The following is a 16,180-nucleotide window of genomic DNA, read 5'->3' as shown; positions in this document are numbered from 1 at the left end:
CACAGCATATGTAACCTACTGAAAGGCATAAAAGCTTCGTTTTTACCCCAGGGCGGGGTCCTAGTTCGTAAAGAGACCACTGCGTTGGTGCTCTGGGACTTGGACCCGGGCTCAAGCCAGCCAATAAACTCCTTTGCCTTTTGCAGCCTTGGACTCTGCCACTCTGTTCCTGGGGTCGAAAGGGGAACCGGTTCTAAGAAAAGAAATTAGCCAGACAACTAAAAATATATAGAAAAAATTAGCTGGGCATGGTAGCGCATGCCTGTAGTCCCAGCTACTCAGGTGGTTGAGGCAGGAGGATTGCTTGAGCCCAGGAGTTTGAGGTTGCTGGGAGCTAGGCTGACACCACGGCACTCAAGCCTGAGCAACACAGTGAGACTCTGTCTCAAAAAAAAAAAAAAAAAAGAACATCCTGCCATTTGTGACAAACCATGGATGGAATTTGAAGACATAATGCCAAGAGAAATAAGCAAGACACAGAAAGGGAATTATTGTATAAGCTCACTTAAATGTAGAATCTAAAATAGTCAAACTGCTAATGCTCTTATTCTTAGCACTCTGAGAGGCTGAGGTGGGAGGATAACTTGAGGTCAGGACTTGGAGACCAGCCTGGGCAAGAGTGAGACTCAGTGTCTACCAAAAATAGAAAAAATAGCTGGCACGTTGGTGCACACGTGTAGTCCCAGCTACTCAGGAGGCTGAAAAAGGAGGATTGCTTGAGCCCAGAAGTTTGATGTGGGCAACAGAGCAAGACTCTGAAATAAATAAATAAATAAATTCAAGCTGATAGAATGTTATAAATATGGAACAAGCTTTGTACAAAATATGCACCTTAGAAAACAACAGAGATTTTATACAAGGAAGCAATTTTATAGTTGCAATATATGTGGGAATTTATTTAATCAAAAAATATGTCTAAATAAAAACCAGAGGAATCACCCTAGAAAGGACTAATGCACTAACACTCTTAGACATTACTCTAAATTGGAATGCTTATTATAAACAATAATCCAAAGTCAAAATAATTAGAGAATTTAATTGTATGTGTCAAAGGAACAAAGAGATTGGTGTTTCGGCGGGTATAACTATATTCAATATATACTTTTTGTAATGACAGTATTTGAGATTTGAACAAATACTATTGATGTAATTAAATTTGATGCCATTCTTTCATTTCTACTATTTATGTAAAGGCATGTGGTTGATTGTTGATACCTCTGAGCTATGAGAGGCTATTCTATATTAGGTGGGCATCATTCACATCACCTCTCATGGAAGATTAAGAGCACTGAAACATAGTGTGTAAGAGGAAAATGTAAATAAAGAAGCTCTTTGTGTTTGACTTATAACAGTGTTATAAGTCATGTATAAGTTAGGTGTTCAGGGTATCATTCTTCTTCAATAAACTATCAGATAGGAACACTGAGTTTTAGAAATAAATGCTTTTATCAGTTACTCATTTAGGAGAAGTGTCTAGCCATTCCTTTAATATATATTCATAGTAGCAATGATTAGAAGTAATAAGTATTTGTTGATGTGGTAGCAATAAAGAAATCTTTACAGATATGAGAAATAGGTACAGAAAACTCCTCTGCTGGGACATGGCATTATTGTAAATCCAATTTTCTAAATACTTAGCCTCAGTTTAAAAAATAAAGGAAGCACACTTTTCACATATATCATGGTATCAGGAGAACAAGAATGCTTCTTGAGCGTTTGTAATCTCTATACTAGCCATTGAAGATACAGTGCATTTTAAAATGCTTTCTGCAGTCTATGTGTGAACTGGGTTATTATAATAAATAAAACTGAATGGTTTTTGATGTTTTAACACTGTTGTATGTAGAATAACATATTATCCTGTCACAAATATTAGCCTGTTTCACCTTGCTGAAAGTTGTAGGTAGTAGTATTATATGACAATAATTACTATTGGGTAGTACAGTCCAATGATATTTCTATCAATCCTTATTCCTAGTGGTATTAAACTCCAAATCATTTGGAGAACATTTATCTCATAAGTTTTTTTAATTCTTTTACCATTTTTGTAACTTCTGTGGCATAACGATGGTTATAACACAAATTTTATGAGTGCAATAATAATTGGTATCTTTATTAATCAGGTATGACTATTTACAACATTTTATCCCATAATTTCCTTTTTGCATGCCAACCGTCTGGGCCTACAAAACACACACTGACTTTTGGTTTTGATTTACCGTAAGAAAATACAAATATATCTATCTAAAGATAAATATTAGGAGTACAAGAACTATGGAGGAAGCTATTTGTATGTGTGAATGTGTGTGTGGGAGAGAGAGAGAAAAAGAAAGAGGGAGAGAGAAATGGAGAGGGAGAGGGACAGAGAATACCTCTATGGAGAAAAAGGGAGGAAAACGAAAATGTTGAAACAAAACATATAATTTTAAAAGAGTTGATGGTATACTAGCACACTAGAAACTGGAAACCTCACAGATTCTGAAAGAAAATATATTTTCTCTACACTGAATTCATTTCTCAAAAATATCATGGCTTCTTGTCCAGAATTTCCTACTGCAAATACTGTGTGTGTGTTTTTTGCCTGTTACTCATTGCAAGAAGTGTCATGATTTACTTGTTCCAGCATTCAGAAAGTATTGTTTCTATAACCTGCTCATGGATTTTAATAATGCTTTTATAAAATTTCATGATATTCAGATATCTAAAGATGTAATTCCACAATGAGTGTATTAAATTACATTTAATTTAATTGGTCCATTTCATTTTTTCTTCTCAATTAAAGAACACGATTTAAGCCACTTAAAAGTTGTCCTTTTCCCTTTTTATAAGTACCATCATCTGTTTGGACTGTACTTGGACAGTTCATTTGCATCAAAAATGGGGAGGCCTTGCAAGGCAAGGGGTTGTTTTGACATTTATATGAAGTGAACAAATACACAGGATAGAGCAGGAAGTGTAATATATGCTGTAAAATTAGGAGTAAAATATTTTTATTAGAGTGAGTTTGTACTTCTGGATAAAATAATGAAACATTCAAGGTGAGGCAAAATTAATTCTGCATGCAGGGAGAGTACTTTACAGGCTGCACAGCTGACTCTCTGACATTAGGAAAAGAAATTATTGTTTTATATCCTAAGGATCTCCTTTTCCTCACTTGCTCTTAACTTTCATCCCCAGCTACACAGGCATCCCAGCTCCCCCCCTCCTCTGCCTGTGCTCTGTATGGCTGCAGCTTCCTCACTGCTCTCCCCACCCCATGCTGCCTCACACAATTCTATCGGTTCTGAGGAGGAGTTTGGAATTTTTCCAATGCAATGAGAAACAGTTTTTAAATGGAGCATTTGAGTCCTTTTACAAGTTTTAAATACAAAATACACATCAGATAAAGGACTGATAACAAGAATCTATTTAGAACTCAGGAAAATCAGTAAGAAAAAAATCAAACAACCCTATCAAAAAGTGGGCAAACGACATGAATAGAAATTTTTCAAAAGAAGATATAAGAATGGCTAACAAACATATGAAAAAATGTTCAACATCTCTAATCATCAAGGAAATGCAAATCAAAACTACAATGAGATATCACCTAACTCCAGTGAGAATGGCCTTTATCAAAAAGTCCCAAAACAACACATGTTGGCGTGGATGCAGAGAGACAGGAACACTCATACACTGCTGGTGGGACTGTAAACTAGTGCAACCCCTGTGGAAAACAATACGGAGATACCTTAAACAGATTCAAGTAGACCTACCATTCGATCCAGCAATCCCATTATTGCGCATCTACCCAGAAGAACAAAAGTCATTCTATGTAAAAGACACCTGCACTGGAATGTTTATAGCAGCACAATTCACAATTGCAAAGATGTGGAAACAACCCAAATGCCCATCAATTCATGAATGAATTAGTAAAATGTGGTATATGTATATCATGGAGTATTACTCAGCTGTAAGAAATAACGGTGATATGGCATCTCTTTTATTCTCCTGGAGAGAGTTGGAACCCATTATATTAAGTGAAGTATCCCAAGAATGGAAAAATAAGCACCACATGTACTCACCAGCAAACTGGTTTCCCTGATCATCACCTAAGTGCACATTTGGGAATAACACTAATTGGGTATCGGACAGAGGTGGGGGCTGGGGGGGGAGGGGATGGGTGTATACCTACTTGATGAGTGTGATGCGCACTGTCTGGGGAATGGACACGCTTGAAGTTCTGACTGGGGGGATGGGGGTGGGGGGAGGGGATGGGTGTATACCTACGTGATGAGTGCGATGTGCACTGTCTAGGGAATGGACATGCTTGAAGTTCTGACTCGGGGGGATGCGGGGACATGGGCAATATATATAACCTGAACTTTTGTACCCCCATAATAAGCTGAAATAAAAAAAAGGAAAATAAAAACCCCAAGATGTGTATCCAAATTAAAAAAAAAAGTCTGACCACTTAATTGAGATAAGAAGAAAGTAGTCCCATGGTCCAGAGCATTAAGCCAGGCAGTCAACATGGTAGCAGATGAAGAGACAGATAGGACATGATGGTGGGATCTTTCTTAGGTTGACGGGACCTGCTGAAAGAAAATATGGAAAACAGTTTTGAAATGTGGGGAGAATACTGGAAATATGCACATTTTAATGACCCTGAGGTCTTAGAGTAGCTACAGGTGGTGTCACTTTATAGACAAATGTGATGGAGATGAGACTGGGACTTGGGGAATGCAGTCTGAGCATCAGGGAAGGGGATGCCGTTTCTATAATATAGAGGAATTACTGGGCCATGGTGCAGAGCAGCTACTGTGGGGAGACAGAGATTGTTGTACTTTTCCAGGCCTAGGTTAGTGGCAGTGGGAAGGAGATGAGGTTAAATGTCAGGTTGTCAGTCTAGATGTTTGAGATGAAGATGCCGTTGGGAGAGTGTACTAGGCAGAATCAGGGTGTGTGCTGTGGTTACCCACAGCCCCAGTATCTCAGGGAGCAAACAAAACTATAACCCCAATTTAGGTTATATCAACTGTAGATGGGTGTCCTTCCATGGAAGCTGAATCACAGGTGGCCGGGACCACCTTCACTTCCGCTCGCCCATTCGTCAGTCTTGTCATGTGGTTCTGGCTCTGTGAGAGGCACTGGGAAAGGTGAGCCAGCAGTTTGCCAGTCAGAGGCAGTGAGCATCTCAACCACAAAAGTTACACCCTGATTTTAGTCTAGAAGTCTCTAAGTTCTTTCACAGCCCATGTTTTCTTTCTACCCAATCTGTGCAGAGTGGAAACTTGAGTGTCATTTGTGAAAATAAATAAAATAAAGTTGGACATTAGATTATGCTCACGCATTTAACATTGGTGCCATTGAAATATAATATTGCATCCCATTCTGCAGCTATTAGTTTGAATTCAGGTATACTAAGAAAAGACTGCTGTATCGTATCAAAAGATAATGTGTGTATTTTCTGTCATGAACATGATGGATACACAGAAGCACAAAACTGATGATAGTGTGTAGTGATCTTATGACGTACTAGTTTTTTTCTATTTACTCTCTCTGATATTGTCTATACTTAGGCACTTAGCTCATCTTTACTCCTTGTGGGCCGCCAGCTGGCTGCCCCATCTCCAGGCATCCATCCACAATCCAAACAGCAACAAAGAGAAAATGTGAATTTGATAGGACACAGGGAATTAGATTGGAAGCCATTGCTTTTTACTTCAAAGAAGGCCATTCTCCCAGGCACTTCTAAGTCACATTGATCAGAATTCTATCCTACAGCCACCCTATGCATAAACATAGATCTAGAAGCATAGAAGAACACATGAGAACATGATTGGTGATGGCTGTTGTTACCTGAATTGTTTTATGAGATCTGACACTTGTAAGACGTGGTGCACTTGCACAGGGTGTTATTACCTTCTGCACTTGAAAGGGGTGTCAATTGAAAGAACTTGAAAGCTAGAAGAAGCGGCAAAAATCTCCTGAATAAGATTCTGCTGTTTACAGAAACTGGAATCTGAGAAAGCTCACTTGGTGTAAGGAGCAGAGTCAAGAGAAATGAGGACCATCTTGCACATCTGGGTGTGACTCCATCCCCTAAATCTCCAGTGCTATTACCACCACCTTCCCCACAACTTCTCCCTGTACCACCCTGGCAGCAAGAGGAATTCTGATTAAATACTCCCTCAGAAGACCTTATTATTAAATTCTCTTTCCTCTTGGACTCCCAATGGTTCATCCAGCTGCGTTCACACATACCAGACCTCCAGGCCCTGAGACTTCACAGTTCAGATCCCAGCCCAGGCTACACGCTATTATCCTGAGTACATATTTAACTTTTCTCTGTAGACTGGCGACAGTACTTAGGCTTCCAAGGTAAAACAACAGGAGAAATCAAACCCATATATAGCCCCACTTTCACATCTGGATTAACAATAACAGAGTCCACATAAAACCATTCGCAGTTATCTATATATCTGACTGCATCCCCTGGGGAGCAATGTCCTTACTAGAGAAAACAATCTGAAATATGCACTCAGACATTAGTTCTCCAAAGATTTCTCCTACACAAGCAGCATTGGAAGCAAGAGAATAGGTGAACTGATACGTGGCACCTTCCCTCGGGGCCTCAGGTAACTCCCTGTGCCCCGCAGGCCCCGTCCCCACTCACCAGACTTCATCCCGCCGCCGTGGCCGCCACGCCTGTCCCCCGTGTTTCATGCCAGCTCAGATCCCACGGGAGGGATCTGAATGTTCGCCTCTCGCCCTGAGGCCGGCCCTCCACCGGGAGCTGGGATCCCACCCAGCCCTCTGCTCAAAGGGGTCCTGAGAGCAGGACGGGGAGGCTGCGCCCCTAGGGTCCCGGTCCCGGTCCGGGTCCAGATTCCGCGCAGCCTCCTTCCGCCCTCCGGGACACCCCAGCCAGCGCAGTCTCGTCCCGGATGTCCGCTGCCGCCGCCCAGGCATGACCCCGACCTCCCGGATCGCCAGATTGCCCCGCCACAGCCGCCACAGCCGCCACAGCCTGCAAAATAGCAGCAGCCTGACAGCTTTGCCGGGAGCGCTGGCCGACCTTACAACTGTGAGTGCGCGCCAGTCACTGTCACAATGACAGCGACCTTTGCCTAACGGGGCGTCCCTCTGGCGGGAGCCCTCTGTGGCCAGGCCAGCCGCGTCCGTGTCAGGCTCTGGCCTGCCCTCTCCGGGGTGCCAGCCAAGGGCATCGTCCGCGGTTCCTCGGAGCAGGACGAGCGCCCAGGGGGCCAAAGAAGCCTCCGTCGCAGCATCCAGGAAGCAGCGCCGGATCCGTGGACAGGTCACCCCTCGCCGCCGCCTCATGCCCGCCTGACGGCTGCTTACATGAGTCTCCCCAAGGGTCCTGAGTCGCCGTGCCTGCGACCCGCAAGGCTGGACTGCCCGTGTGCCCATGTGCTCCTCTTTTCCAAGGGCTCCTTCCTCGCCAGCCTCCGAGCCCCGCGGTATCAGGACCTGCGTGCGCGAGGCTTGTGGGAGAGAGAGACAGAGAGCGCGTGTGTATGTGCGTTGCCTGTTTTGAGCAACTCGTCTGCCCGTGGGTCTCGGGGCCGCTTGGAGTCACCTTTCCTGGTGCGGAGCACCTTGGTGCAGTTGGGCTCAGGCTGTGGGGCCGGGTGCCGTTCGTTTTCCGTGGGGTGAGTGCTTGGGGGTGGCATGGTCTGGCTCCGTCGTGGGGGGAGCGAGTGGCCGGCTGGGACGGGCAAGTGTAGGGACGACCTCGCGGACAGGAGGTGAGTCACCCTTCCCATCGGAAACGGACGACACCCAAATCGGTGGCCACCCCCACCTCACCGGGAAGTCTGGATGCCAGGGAGACCGGTGCAGAGAAGGCCAGGAAGGAGAGTCTACCACCTTTTGGCCTCCTGCCTTCCTCAAGCAGAGATTAAAATATATAAAAATTAAAAGTCTAATTTATCCTTTAGAAGGACAGACAGAATTAGGGGGGCGGCGAAAGAGAGCAGAGAGACTGCCTGGCATCCCAAAGAAAGAGAAGGGGCATCCCAGCAGTGAGGCCAAATGGCTTGCTGCTATTATGGGAACAGCAACAAAAGAAGTAATTGTTGTGGATTAATTAGCAGATAGATGGGAGATATCAGGTTGTCCATCTTTCTTGTTTCTTCCCATCCTGGAGACTTGGTTATCTCTTAAAAATTATAGAGGATGTGATTTTGTCATCGTTTTGGGCAGGAAACAATGGCCTGGAGTTTACCTTCTGCTGTCTGGTCCAGGAGCTTTTTTTTTGGATGTTTGTAACAACCTAGTCCCAGCAGGTTGCCTGCTGCAGAGACAGCAGAGAGCGAGTTCATAGGATTGATCTTTAGCTGTTATTAGAAAATTAAAGGATTGGATATTTTCCTGTTATTTCAGCAAGGCCATCCTTACAGTAGGGCTTCAATATATTATTAGTAATCAACACTGTGTGGGACTGACTTGTGTAAACTCTGCGTTAAAAATGACTTAAAAGCCATTAAGACTGCCTTGCATTAGCACTCTTTACTAACATCATCATTAGCTGTGAAGGTTTGAGTTGTAACATATCTGCACTGATATTCTTATCAAAAATTTCTACATTAACTTCAAGTATCAGGTTAAAACTCAAATTTTGAGAACTTTGTAGATTTTAGATGGTTAATTAGGAAAATTTAATATGTCAATGGGAGTTTTAAATTATCATTATTTTTCAAAATGAGAAAAAAATTAAAATTTCTTGTTAAGACATAAGGAAAAAGAATGACCTGCTATGTCATGCAATCATGTTATCTGTTACCTCAGATTGATCATCTGATAGCTACAGTCCATTCAGCATTTATTTAAATTTTTCTTTTAATTTCACCTGTTAAGCATTTGGTAAAAATTTTAAAAAATCTCTATAAATTACTGGTGCGTAACTTAAAGGTTGTTCTGCCTTGGGCAAATTAAGTCATACCCTTGCTGCACTAAAGACCGCTCAGTGCTCTTGCTAGACAAACTCAGTCCTGCCTCCAGTGGGTTGATTTGTGTGTAAAGCACTCCCAGAGCCAGATGCCTGCTACAATTTCACAACAGATGAACATTTTCCTTTCTACACTGAAGATTTTGTTCTGTATATAATGTGTTTTATTTTGGGCTCAGTTGCTGTGATGAAAATATTCCTTTGTTAGAAAAGAAGGTAGCTACTGCATCATTTTGAAAGAACCATGAACTATAAGAAAAGCCATAAAAAGTGATTTCATTTATATGTCGGGGATAGCTCTTGATTATGTTAACATTAAGATAAGGTGACTTTATTCTTTCCTACTTGTAGGGTTAAAATCAAAGAGGTTCTGTATTTTTATCATTATAGATCATGGTTAGAATATGGTGAGTTCTGCATGCTGACTCAATGTGTAATGAAACCTAAAATAAGTTAGTAAAAAAAGCAATAGTTTTCTAAAGCTATGATACGGCTGATACAGAGTTGATACTCAAATTATGATAAAGCTCTTCATATTGTGAACTATAGAGCATTAATTTTTATAAAGCCATATTTTTTGAGGGAAACTTAGAAGTGACGTAAAACTGATAAATGAGTAAAATAAGTTTTACTGGATTTTTGTATATAATCATCTCTACAACTCTGGAAATTGAGGATTCATTATGCTATGGTCAGCTTCAAATATTTTTTAATTCCAAATATCTAAATTAATGAGCCTGGTCTTTATAAGAAAGTGTCAGTGGGCAACATCAATGGATTTTCTAAAAATAATGTAAATGTCTTCTTTTCAATGTTATTTGAGTGCAATAAAATACAGAAGAATTCTTCTGTAAAAAATAAAAAATAAAATACCTAGAAATGATTTCAAAGATTTCAATGTCACTATTCTCATAGGTATTACTTCCAACCTAACCTGGCCTTTGTAATATAGAAGCTAAAAGCAGACTGGACATATCAAATACTACAGATAAAAGCATTTTGAAAAGCAGACAGTGCTATGAAGACATAAGAAGGTAGTATTAAAAATGCATTTGGACATGAAATCCCAAACTCATTCATTTCAGTGATTCCTTAATGTTTGGCTGAGGGCAGAAAGTAGTGAGTGAGACTTTAATCCAGATCGAGTTCAATATCTTACTGGGATCACTTCAGGCCAGTCAACTTTAATGAAATTACACTCTACCCATACATGATTAGAAACAAACTGAGGTTTTGATCAAGTGCAACAGTGTTTCACTCAAAGCCATCAAACTTTCTTGCAGGATACTTGGAAATTATATAATCAAGTATGAAAGTAACTTTTCAAGAGTTGTATGTGGTCTTTCTGACAAAGAACTTTACATTTCTGGCAGAGTTAAAAATCTCCCGGTGTAACTAATTAGTTGGTGATAAAATAATCACAAAAAGAATGAATCTAGAATATAAACCAGAAGAAACTGAAGACTGAAACAAATGTTAACTGAATAAAAATTACAGAATTGCATCCATCAGGTGGAGCCCAGAATATGAAAGAAAAGGATTGCTAAAGATACTTACAACTACAGAAATTAAAAAAAAAAATCGTTCAGGCAAAAAAGTTTAAGCATAATGCATCTAAAAGTAACAAATACAAAAAAGTAAAACTAGGTATTTTAAAAATGTATGGAATCTACTGAAATAATTAAAAAATAAGTAGATGAACCATTTTTTCCCTTAGCAATAACAAAAACTGGAATTATTCATAGATAATCAATTATTAGTAATCACGTTGTCATATCTTACTAGTTTATGCTTAACTAAGTGCTTTAATAAACATTACCTGGGCTGGACATGGTGGCTCACGCCTATAATCCTACCACTCTGGGAGGCCAAGGTGGGAGGACCGCTGGAGGTCAGGAGTTCCAGTCCAGCCTGAGGAAGACGAGACCCCATCTCTACTAAAAAATAGAAAGAAATTAACCGGGCAACTAAAAACATATAGAAAAAATAAGCCGGGCATGGTGGTGCATGCCTGTAGTCCCAGCTACTCGGGAGGCTGAGGCAGGAGGATTACTTGAGCCCAGGAGTCTGAGGTTGCTGTGAGCTAAAGTGACGCCACGGCAGTCTAGCCTGGGCAACAGAGTGAGACTCTGTCTCAAAAAAATAAATAAATAAACAAATAAAAATAAACATTACCTTATTTGGGTTTCGCAACCGTAAGATAGAAAGCCCTTGTGAACCTACAAAGGGATTAGCAACAGTAATGAACTTAAAAATATTTCAAAAAAGAATGTGATAAGTTTCTCAAGGGCAGAGATTACACGCTCATAGTGCACAGTTACTCTTGACACTGTGAGCAAGAGATCAGTATATATCTGCTGAACTGCAGCAATCTGGTAATATATTCAATACCACTTTTATAAAACAAAGGAAAGAAACAAAAAAACTATGTGCGCATGTGTCCACGTGTGTGGGGGGCACAGAGGAAAAACTTTGGGAGGATACACACTGATGTGTTATCAATTGTTATATCAGAGAAGTGGTTGCAGAGATGAGCAGATTATTAGTTTCATTTTTACACTTCTTTATTTTCTGGATTTTTACCATAAGCATGTATTACTTCTGAAATTTAAATGAGTGAAACCAAAATAAAAAGTACCACCTAAATTTATCAACAAAGCATAGCCAGTACTTTTAAAACAATAAAATAAACATATACACAAATATAAACAGACACGTATATATATATATAAAATAAAAGAAAATAATTTAGGATTATGCTATGGTTTATGACTATTGGATCCCAATAATAGAATAATTAACTTAATGATCAAATATACTTGACAGAGGCCTTGCTGGGGAAAAATTTTTTATTCAACTACTATGTATTGAGCATTGTCAGATACTTGATATTGTCCTAAACATTTATCTAGTAACTTAGGACTTAGAGAATATGTGTGCTCAGTGCATCTGCAGCCTTCCTTATATATACCTTCCTTATATATACCTAATTATATCCCCTTCCAGTTTGCAGATAAAGAACCCCTATATCTGGAACACAAAGTCAAAGTTAACTGTATTTTCCACTTGTCAAAGGCTTCTTATTCATGAAAGTCTGTAGTAAAATTATGCCGAAGAACAGTTAACCTGTCCTTATTTTGCCTAAACCTGGAGGCACTTAGCTAGAGTAAATTCGGTAAAGCAAAGACATTTTATCAAGCATTGTAAACTTTCTATCAGTGTACAGGGCATATTTTGCAACTCAAATTGTAAAAAAAAAAAAAAAAAGTAATTCTCCCCTTCTTTGACTCATGACTGATAGACTATTAATACACCCAGCTTTCTATTGCTATGTCTACTTCAAATTAAGAAGACACCCCCATTCTTTGTAAATACATATAGCTCAATCCACTGAATATGCTCATAAAAATCTTCAACCTCTTTCAAGAATTCTTTCCATGTCCTCAAACTATTGTTTCATTTGTTCTGTCCCAATCAACTTAGAGCTCACCCTTTTATTACTTGGAGCACAGTGCTGTCCCCAACACTGAGAGTGGTCACAGTGGCCAAAGCAGCTATTCTCTCAGTCTACTGCTACCTGGCACTGGAAAATCCCTTTGTCTTTATACTTAGCAGCAGTGTAATGTTACAGAAAGAAATTTAATTGAAAAAGTTTACTGCAAACTCACTTGGGAGTCCCTAGGTAATAAAACAAGATAAGTAGAATCTTTTCCAAAAGTAAAGTTTTGGTCAGTAGTGTTGTTGGGCTGACTAGGTCCTCAGCCCAATCTCAATCCCACTTCCTTTACCTGGAGGTACTTATGCTGTTCTAGGCTAGACCCAATCTCACTCTTCATTCTGATACAGCCAACCTGCTTCCTAAGATTCATTCCATAAATATTTCTTGGGAAATTATTTTGTTCAAACAACATTACTAGACACTGTCAGAGACACAAAAATAAATCAGGTGCCATTCTCAAACAATGTATAGTGTCTAAGTCTTAAATTGGGAGGATACAAATAGCATTTTAGTGTTGACTCACATTTAAAGAATAATTTGAAAAACACAAAGGCAGATATTAATGAAAATACACATAGGATATGCCTTTTAAAAGATTAGACAGTTAAAAAAATACAGAAAGGTGCAGTCAAAAAGGCACTTAGAGGCAGGCATTAAAATCAAAGCATATAATAAAGTAATTAGGGACAAACTCTATCAGTCGCAACAAAAGTGACCACATAGAATTCATCATCCAAACCAGGATTTTCAGTAGTGAAAGGAGATACTATTAATAGCTTCCCAAGACAATAGGTGTAAACCAGGATGTCCAGAGCAAATCAGGTTGTGAGATCTCCCTAGTTATAAAAAGAAATAGCTCACTTTACTAAGAAAGATGGAGTTAATGGGTCCAACAGCTCAGCTTCCTCTCTGCTCTCCCATAGTCCTGTTTCCAGAATCTAAAAATCAATTGAGGTAAATAAAACATAAAGCAAAATAGGACCCACAGAAAAATTCTATAATGAATGCAAAAACCAAAGCTAATATTTGCTACATTTTAAAATAAATTTAAAATTGGTCATGATTTTGTGGGCCTAGGAAATACTGTATATTTATATTATTTAGAGTTCAATATTAGGCTGGGCATGGTGACTCATGCCTGTAATCCTAGCACTCTGGGAGGCCGAGGCCGGAGGATCACTCAAGGTCAGCAGCTCAAGATCAGCCTGAGCAAGAGCGAGACCCCCGTCTCTACTAAAAAATAGAAAGAAATTATATGGACAACTAAAAATATATATAGAAAAAAATTAGCCGGGCATGGTGTTGCATGCCTGTAGTCCCAGCTACTTGGGAGGCTGAGGCAGAAGGATCACTTGAGCCCAGGAGTTTGAGCTAGGCTGACACCAGGGCACTCTAGCCCTGGCAACAGAGTGAGACTCTGCTTCAAAAAAAAGAAAAAAAAAAAAAAGAGAGAATGGAGTTCAATTAACACTAATTATCTATAATTACACCAGTAAACTCTCACCTTCTACCTGTTTGGGCTTTTTGTTTTAAAGGCAATTTTATATTTTTGCATAGGGTTAACAAACCCAAGTTCATTTGTTAAATTTGTCTAATCTCATAAGAGGAATTCTTTTTCAAACTTATTATCAAAAAACCTTGTGGATTTATCTGAATTATGTAAATTAAAAATGTTAATGGACCAAACTGAATTCATGAGTGGATTAGTAAAATGTGGTATATGTATACCATGGATTATTACTCAGCTATAAGAAATAACGGTGATATAGAATCCTTTTTGTTCTCCTGGAGAGAGTTGGAACCCATTCTATTAAGTGAAGTATCCCAAGAATGGGAAAATAAGCACCACATGTACTCACCAGCAAATTGGTTTCCCTGATCATCACCTAAGTGCACATTTGGGAATAACACCAATTGGGTATAGGACAGAGGTGGAGGGTGGGGAGAGGGGATGGGTGTATACCTACGTGCTGAGTGCGATGTGCACTGTCTGGGGAATGGCCACGCTTAAAGCTCTGACTTGGGGGGATGGGGGGTGCGTGGGCAATATATATAACTTGCAGTTTTGTACCCCCATAATAAGCTGAAATAAAAAATATAAAATAAAAAATAAAAAAAAGTAAAAGTACAGGAACTTGAAGGAAGCAGCCAGATATATCTGTCTACAGCAGTTGGGGACAGCTTCAGAGAGGAGGTGACATTTGAGCTGGAACTTGAGTCTGAGTTTGCCAGTCAGTAAAGGGAGAAGGAACAGTTGAGGAGAAGAGACAGCATCTGCTGAGACATAGAAGTATGAAAGTCGTGGTGCATTTAGAAATGCTGAGAACTGAATGGAGCACAGGGAGTGAATAAATAGTGAAAGGTCTCTTTCCGAACTAGGAAAACCTGACAAATCCTCATTTGTTCCTCAGCTCCTGTCTTGTTCTTTTCGATGTGCCCAGCTATTTCTCCTCTTGTCCTTTCCAGTAGTTTTTTTACCCTTATAAAAGGAAGATCGGGATTCTCGTCTCAACTCCCACTACCAGCTGCCCATACTTGGAAAAGACGCAGCCTCCGAGTCTCAGATTCCTTATTTAAAAGACAAGGGGACTACAGGAACTAGAAAATTCAAGGATTCTGTTAGCAAAACGTAAAAAATCATTACAGCATATTTTCGTCAATGCAATTATGTTCAGAACTGCTAAATTAACAGTCGTCTAAAAAAAGAAGAACAGGGAGGCGAGGACTGGGCGGAGGGGCCTCCTGGTGCCGGGATGCGGCGGGGCGCGGGCGCAGAGCACGGGGGAGTCGCCCGACAGGGACCGCTCCGTCGCTCCCTCCCTCGGCTCATCCTCGCGTCCCCACTTCCCTTCTTCCCTTGCTCGGAGCAGCATCCTCCGCACACCCTCGGTCCTCACGCCCCGGGTCGTCCCGCGGCCCGGGTCGGTGTAATTGGCTCCGCCTCCCCCGTCAACCCCGCAACTCTCTCTGCCGGCCCCCGGGGATCGAGGGAAGCTTTGTCTGGGGTTCACTGGGGGTCAGTCTCTGGAGGAAGGCTTCAGAGTCCCAGAGAGACGCCCGCCACCCACAGCCTGCCCCAGCGGGCCTGCCGTCGGGTCTCCGCACCCTCTCCCCTCTGCCCCAGCCATGACCGAAATGAGCGAAAAGGAGAACAAACCGGATGATGCGGCCACCCATACCCCCCACCCCAGGTACCGTCTCCACCCTCCAGGAAGGCAAGGAAACTCGGGGGGCGCGAGGCCTCGCCCCAGCCCGGCGCACCCCCTGCCCGGGCGCCCTCTTCCCGGCGGGGGCGCTGCCGCGCGCTCGGGCGCCCTAGGGTCCCCGTAACGGGGCCGCGTGATGCCCAAGGCTCCGCCGCGCTCCACGGGGAGGAGTGGGTTCGCGAGGAGAGGCCACAAGGAGCCCTCAGTCACACAAGCACGCCAGGCCCGTGCGCGCCACAGGAGCGGACGCTATCGCGACCCTCCCGCGAGGCTGTAACTCGGCTTTGTTGGAGGGAATGGGCGCGGCGAAGGCAGAGGGAGTCCGTAGCGGTGCGTGGCGGTGTGGGCCGGGTACGCGCGGGTGTGCGCGTGGGAGGTGCACCCCCTCCGGTGGCTCCAGGTCTCTGTCTGTAGCCCAGTTCGTCCCTCTCTCTTGCTGGTGTCTCTCTGTCTCTACAACCCGTCTCTGTCTCGGTGTCTCTTTGTGTGCGTCTCTTCCCGGTTATCTCTGAGTCTCTGCAT

This window comes from Lemur catta, chromosome 13, assembly GCF_020740605.2.
Source record: "Lemur catta isolate mLemCat1 chromosome 13, mLemCat1.pri, whole genome shotgun sequence".
Taxonomy (NCBI): Eukaryota; Metazoa; Chordata; class Mammalia; order Primates; family Lemuridae; genus Lemur; species Lemur catta.
The sequence above is the reverse complement of the archived record's forward strand: the minus strand, read 5'-3'. Positions refer to the sequence as shown.